Genomic DNA, 7,906 nt, shown 5'->3' on the forward strand with positions numbered 1-7,906 from the left:
GTTTTACAAACAAGTCCCAGTTTGACGCCAGATTTGCGTATCGTTTATTTCTTAAGGATGATGCAGTCCTAACGAAAAAGGGTCACGATCGTGTGTTGGAACCGCAGGCGGTGAGTAAAATTGCTTCAAATATCTCTGTGTTGTTAACTTAGCTATCGGCTCATAAGCACATCAGGTAAACCTTGTACACCTTTAAAGAAAAAAAAAGATGACATAAAGTGGAACTTAGTCATTTTCCAAAACCGCTAAGCAAATATATACAGTTTCAAAACATACCACATAGAGACGTCCTGCTGTAGTCATTGTTGCTGCTGCTGCTCTCGTTCAGTTTCAGCCTCGGGATCTGATTCTGGATCATAAATAAACGGCTGAATCTGACTGTTAGCCATGGTTTGTTTTGGATGATGTTTTTTTTATTCTCACGATAATGTCACAACTTCCAAACGCTCTCAACGCAAAAGCCTACTCGCGCTCGTGATTCTTTAGCTCTGCCCACACGTCACGCCTCCAGTCGCTCGTGTTTTTCCGAAAAAAAATGGGCACAGACTATTTTTCTCCTATAAATATAATAAAACTAAAGACTTTTTGGAGATATGAAGGATGCAGTACTACTCTATAGGTACTCAAGATTAACAGGAGATTTCCTGTTTCACCCCCCCCCCCCCCTTAACCTAATCATCTGTATCAACTAATTAACTCTAAACACCTGCAAAAGATTCCTGAGGCTTTTAAAAACTCCCAGCCTGGTTCATTACTCAAAACCGCAATCATGGGTAAGACTGCCGACCTGACTGCTGTCCAGAAGGCCATCATTGACACCCTCAAGCGAGAGGGTAAGACACAGAAAGAAATTTCTGAACAAATAGGCTGTTCCCAGAGTGCTGTATCAAGGCACCTCAATTGGAAGTCTGTGGGAAGGAAAAAGTGTGGCAAAAAACGCTGCACAACGAGAAGAGGTGACCGGACCTTGAGGAAGATTGTGGAGAAGGACCGACTCCAGACCTTGGGGGACCTGCGGAAGCAGTGGACTGAGTCTGGAGTAGAAACATCCAGAGCCACCGTGCGTGTGCAGGAAATGGGCTACAGAGAAGCAGCACTGGACTGTTGCTCAGTGGTCCAAAGTACTTTTTTCGGATGAAAGCAAATTTTGCATGTCATTCGGAAATCAAGGTGCCAGAGTCTGGAGGAAGACTGGGGAGAAGGAAATACCAAAATGCCTGAAGTCCAGTGTCAAGTACCCACAGTCAGTGATGGTCTGGGGTGCCATGTCAGCTGCTGGTGTTGGTCCACTGTGTTTTATCAAGGTCAGGGTCAATGCAGCTAGCTATAAGGAGATTTTGGAGCACTTCATGCTTCCATCTGCTGAAAAGCTTTATGGAGATGAAGATTTCGTTTTTCAGCATGACCTAGCACCTGCTCACAGTGCCAAAACCACTGGTAAATGGTTTACTGACCATGGTATTACTGTGCTCAATTGGCCTGCCAACTCTCCTGACCTGAACCCCATAGAGAATCTGTGGGATATTGTGATGAGAAAGTTGAGAGATGCAAGACCCCACACTCTGGATGAGCTTAAGGCCGCTATCGAAGCATCCTGGGCCTCCATAACACCTCAGCAGTGCCACAGGCTGATTGCCTCCATGCCACGCCGCATTGAAGCAGTCATTTCTGCAAAAGGATTCCCGACCAAGTATTGAGTGCATAACTGAACGTAATTATTTGAAGGTTTACTTTTTTTGTATTAAAAACTCTTTTCTTTTATTGGTCGGATGAAATATGCTAATTCTTTTAGATAGGAATTTTGGGTTTTCATGAGCTGTATGCCAAAATCATCATTATTAAAACAATAAAAGACCTGAAATATTTCAGTTGGTGTGCAATGAATCTAAAATATATGAAAGTTTAATTTTTATCATTACATTATGGAAAATAATGAACTTTATCACAATATGCTAATTTTTTTAGAAGGACCTATATATATATATATATATATATATATATATATATATATAATTTTTTTGCCATTTGGCCCAGCCATAACTTTTAACATGTAGAACACATTATGAAAAGAAAACTGTAGAATTCCCTTAATAGTAAACATTTTTTATTAACTTATTAATTTCGTATCAATTAGATAAAATTTGCAGGCATTTTTGCATATGCAAAAGAAAATAACACAAAGTAAGTTGAGGAAGTCACTCCCTTATAAAACAACGCATTCCATTCAGTGGAAGAGACATCGCCTGATTGGATATGTGGATGGTCAACTCCAGAAAATCTCCACAGGAGGAAGGGAGTGTGTACTACACATGGAGCAGGGGTGGAACAAACTCAGGGGATATCAGAAAAAGAACATCCAAGACACACACACACACACACTTGAATGTTTAACCTCTCTACCATTTATAGATAGCAAGAGAGAAGGGTGGAGAACTCGTCAAAGGTCAGAGGGGGTCCATGTGCTTCTCAAATTAAAGATAAGAAATCTCCATTGTCTTGGAGAGTGATTGTATATGTCTTTTAAAGTAAGAGAGAAGAAAGTAATCTTGGCTGTCATCAGTGTCCAAAGTTAAATAGTTAGAAAGAAAGAAAGAAAGAAAGAAAGATAGATAGATAGATAGACAGACAGACAGACAGACAGACAGACAGAGAGAGAGAGAGAGAGAGAGAGACAGACAGACAGACAGACAGAGAGAGAGAGAGAGAGAGAGAGACAGACAGACAGACAGAGAGAGAGAGAGACAGACAGACAGACAGACAGAGAGAGAGAGAGAGAGAGAGAGACAGACAGACAGACAGAGAGAGAGAGAGACAGGCAGGCAGAGAGAGAGACAGACAGAGAGAGAGAGACAGACAGACAGACAGACAGACAGACAGACAGACAGACAGACAGAGGGTGAGACAGGCAGGCAAACAGAAAGACAGACAGTAAGACAGACAGACAGACAGAGAGAGTGAGACAGGCAAACAGAAAGACAGACAGGCAAGGAAGGCATGCAGATAGACAGACAGAGAGAGAGAGAGAGCGAGAGAATTTAACCTCATGTCTGTCTGTAAGAAATGCTTGCCACCACGTTCAGGCAAGAGTCTGACACTGCTATCAGTGAACTCAGCAAACTCTTTGTTCAACACCGCACAGATGACCAGAACAAACAACTCCTGCAGTGAAAAACAACACAACAGTCCTTTGGGTAGTGTAAAAATCTACTTGCATTGTGTAAATGCTACATACAGTATGGGTACTGTAACAGAATGTTAAACGTCACCCTAAACAAAAAAAAATGACTCACGTCATTCCAAACCCTTAAATACCTTAATTCGTCTTCAGAACACAAATTAAGACATTTTTTATTAAATCTGAGAGCTTTCTGACACTGCATAGACAGCAAGGGGAAGGTAGCAATGTGACATCAGTGGTTTAACCAGAATTTTATGAAGCTATGAGAATAGTTTTTGTGCACAAAGAAAACAAAAATGACAATTTTAACATTTTTTTTTTCTATTTCATGTTAGTCTTCGACACGAGAGTACCATGACGTACACCTGTGCATTTCTCTGCTCATAAACAGGACCTACAATTTCAAACATAACAAAAACACAAGCTACAAAATCAAACAAATAAATTATACTTAAAACATTGCATTGTAGAAAAAATTATCTAAACTCAATTATGCTACATAAGAGGTAAAAAGAGATTAAGAAAGATGAACATTTTAAGGCTCATAATGGGCATTTCTCAGAAGTGACAGCTTATGAAAGTATCCTGCATCAAGCATCTCATGTCAAACTGAAACCTATATATCTCACTCTCAAAGATTTTTATAGATCACTCACTCTCAAAATGATAGCACCCTCCAGTCTGTCATCCACCAGGACAATTATTTCATTAGTCCATATAAATTGACATTAGCAGCTAATTTAGCACATCCTAGCATATTTCTTGCAAAAATATGAGGCTGCTGTCAAGAAGCCCAAAAAAACCCATTCAACAGACAGTTGAAGTGTTGACAGAACACGACATAGTATGAAACAATTGTGAGTTTTCAAGTTTAGTTTTCAAAATGTACTTTACTTTTGTCGATAGGGATCAACCAAAGAAACAAACTGTTTTGACTTGTTCCAATGCAAAAATATTATTTTTAAACACTGGTAAGCAGTTGACAACATTAATGTTCTGTTCTAGGTGACTGTCAAAGATTTTTGTCATAGCAAACTTTCAGAATCACTTCCTGTTGCCTAAACCCTTTCATCGACCATGAACTGTTATGAGTGGAAGAGTTCATCTGTATACAGTGCTGACAATGGCAGCCAAGCCAGACTCTGTACCACAATGACAAGGTTAGGTAAGAGCAGATGTGTGACCTATGAAACATCATTCATCATCAAAGATACATAAACATTAGGGATGTAACGATTACCGCTTTGATGATAAATCGTGATAAAATTCCCCATGGCTAGAATTACCATTTCATCTTTTAATTATAATTAAAATCATATTATATTTCCAATTAATAAATACTGTCCAATACGTTATAGGTGAAAACAGGGCGGAAAAGCTGGGAGGTTTTAAAAGGGCGCAAACATTACTCTTCTTCTTCTAATAACATTATATGGCAGATGGCAAACCAAATATATATTTGCTTATTAGTGCTTCTCACTTCAGTCCAGTTAGCTGTAAATGCACCAAAAGTTGGTTTGCCATCCGCCATAAAACATTATTAGAAGAAGAAGAAGAGTAATGTCCGCCCTGCGCTGTTGTAACTGATTAGTTCGGTGGCGCTGGTAAACACATCCTCTCTGAGCTGCCAAGTGAGTCCTTTGAGCCGCGCCGATGACAGGTCAGCGCTGCCCGAACACTTAAATACCATGCTGTTTCGTCCCACTTTTGGGTTGTTTGGCTTCCCATAGCCACCTGTTGTCAGCGAGTGGATTTACAGAGACTTATATTTACATTCAGCCTGTATGCAGAAAACAAGCTATTCTACACATTTAAACAATTGAGATAAGTTATCTAGACTCTTTATGTGTCTGTACTTTTTTAACATCTCCAGCTTATTTTAACAATACCGTAATAACACTGAAGAGCGTGATAATAGTGGTCACTATAATCGTGATAAGAAATTTTTATATCATTACATCCCTAATAAACATCCAACATGTTTAGTTTACAACCTGTTTCTGCATAAATTAAGCAATGACTAATTTAAACTCTTCTTTTATACTAACTGGTTGTGTAAAGTTGACTGTGAAAAACTGGAGCCACAAGATAAGCCCAATCACATTTCCAAGAGGACAGCGTGCGCTAAGCTGCTGTCGTATCACAACATAGGAACTGCTGGCACAATCAGAACTCATTACGTATTAGGGCTGAAATGATTCCTCGAGTAAATCGATTACAAAAAAATGATCGAGGCAAATTCCTCTACCTCTAAGCCTCTTTTAATTTATTTTAATGCACTTGTAAGTCTGCATCTGCTGTAAAGCAAGAAGAAGAAGATGCCTCGTGTGCCTGCTTCTGAGAACACACTCAAGAGGACACACTCAGGAGAGTTCAAACAGTTAAGACATTGTGTGAATCAGATGTAAAAAAAAACCAATATAAATAATGTTCAGTTTTTTGCACAGACTGATCAACTGTTTTTGTTTGTGTTTTCTTTTTTTTTAGCTTTTTTGCATGTTTTAGCCATGATTCCCATCCACTTACATTATAAGGCTGATAAACTTCAATGGTGTCAGTTTTTAAAAATCTCAGTTTGAGTTCTGCTGAAGAAACAAAGTCACCTTCATCTTGGATGCCCTGGGGTTAAGCAGATAAACATCAAATTTTAATTTTTGGGTGAACTATCCCTTTACTATTTTGCTGACTTGGAGTGGATCTCAACAAATGTACAAAAGTATCCAAAAATAAATAAATATCCGCGCAAATGTATTCGCTCGCTGTAGAAATTCGCTCTCTATGTATTTCGGAGCTGATCATGACCACGAACATTTAAATTCACTATTCCATATTTTTTCAAGCAAAACCAATTCTAGAATTACCTGATATGTCCATGTCTTCAATGACAAAGGAGGAACCTGCTTCCTATATACTCTATACTCTACTCTTGAAATCAATGACAACAACATTACAAAACAAAGCACCCCATTGTTCAGCATACATCAGTTAAACCTTTGTAACTAGTAAGCATTTCTTGGAAGGCTTTGCATTTAACATCATGTGAAAGGTACAGCAACAACGGTAAAGAGACAACGCCTGATAACGTTTACCCAAAAACAAAAGTCATAAATCCAGACATTGCTCCAGTAAGCTTCTACAGGTCTCACTCTGCTCTTCAGTCTCTACATCATTCTAGAAGTAGGCTACTAGTAAAAATCTCCACTGAATTCTACTATACTTTTTGGTTAATCCATACGAGTTGAATCGATTGCCTTGAGGGCATCTGTTTTACCCTGTCCCTCTCCTCTTGTTCACTTTCAGATGGTAAGCCCAGTGGTTTTGTTTGCTCAGAGTACACTGCATATGATAAGCCTCCAGTGCACTTAGATTCATACACGCTGACATATTCATTTCCTGTACAGAGACCATTTATATCAAGAAGAAACCCAGTAACTTCCACATCTAGCAGTCATAGCCTGATGATTGCTGCGTCAGTTGTACTGATTGTATTTGAAATAAATCATTATGAACTAACAGTACACCATATTACCTGTGTTTAAAAAGATTTTGGACACAATTGACAGTAACGCGTGTTAGAAACTGTAACCCCAGTTTCGCAGGACAGGGCTCATGAAGATGCTTTGAGCTACATATGATTCTTCAAACAAACGAGACAAAAACAGATTATGTCTTTTCCAGGACATTTTCAACTCTTTTTATAAAACCGGACCACAATCCTTCCTCATATAGCCTATCAATAATACAAGAATAATACAGATTTACAGTCAGGAATGTTTTCTCTCTGAGCACAACTGATGCGCTACAGACACGACAGAGCCCTGTAGATGAACCCAGACAACAGAAACACTACATAACTTTCTTTATATTACAATATTATACGAAAGACCAAGAACATCACTGTTGGCTCAGTTTCCTTCGAGAGTCGGTAACTGAACTCTGTAGGTATTAAATCCGCTGAAGTGAGAAACTTCACTCACCTGGCTGCTAAATGTTATTTGCTGCCGAAACCCACAGCGGTAAGATATCTTTTTATTTAGGTCCTCAGTTCCGTGTTTGGTTGTATAAAATCTTGACTAACTGTTTCTCTCCCAGAGACTCGAGCTCAAGCGACTCGATCACAAACGGTAAGTAGCGCGCGGATCAGTTCTGCTCTGCGCGCGCCTCCCCGTGTGCAGCAACAACACTGAAGGGATGCGCCGTTTCTGTCAGAACTGTTCAGACGCCACAGAAACAGTGCATCCCTTCAGTTCATTCTGTAACAAAGTTATATTTTAAAAACAGATGTGTCCACACAATGGAAATATCCATTTTCTTTTAAATAAAAGGGAACTATGAACAATTCCGTTTTTTTTGCGTTAAAAGCATGGGAAGGCGTCTGCAAGATCAAAAAAAATAAATAATAATAATAATGTAAACTGTAGATATACCACAGCTACACTGCCGATTTTAAAGTGCATTTTATTATTTTTAGAATACAGATCGCCCTTATGATTGAGTCCAAAGTTGAGCTTTATCCCCTTTCAATTCTCACAAAAATATACAAAACATATTGATGTTTTAGTAGCCTAGCCTTTAAGAGCTAAAATACGAGTGACACAGCCTCAAAACCTTTTTTTTTTTAAATAAAGACCAACCATTAAATATTATATATAAAAAAAATAATACAAATATATAATTGTTTATGCATATTCAATATTTGCTCAGTCTTGGGACTACCAGTTTTAACAG

General features: G+C 38.7%; 1 protein-coding gene across 2 annotated transcripts in view; it reads right to left on the reverse strand.

Moving 5' to 3' along the window:
• The window catches only part of adcy7 (adenylate cyclase 7), a 49,070-nt gene extending 41,711 nt beyond the window's left edge, over positions 1–7,359 (reverse strand). The window contains exon 1 of one of the 2 annotated variants that reach the window (XM_026267611.1): positions 7,156–7,359. The gene's annotated coding sequence lies outside the window, so the exon portion shown is untranslated. The remainder of the gene's footprint in view (positions 1–7,155) is intronic. The other variant, XM_026267613.1, reaches the window with a different exon arrangement.
• Positions 7,360–7,906: the final 547 nt, after the last annotated feature.

This window comes from Carassius auratus, chromosome 7 (genome assembly GCF_003368295.1).
Source record: "Carassius auratus strain Wakin chromosome 7, ASM336829v1, whole genome shotgun sequence".
NCBI lineage: Eukaryota > Metazoa > Chordata > Actinopteri > Cypriniformes > Cyprinidae > Carassius > Carassius auratus.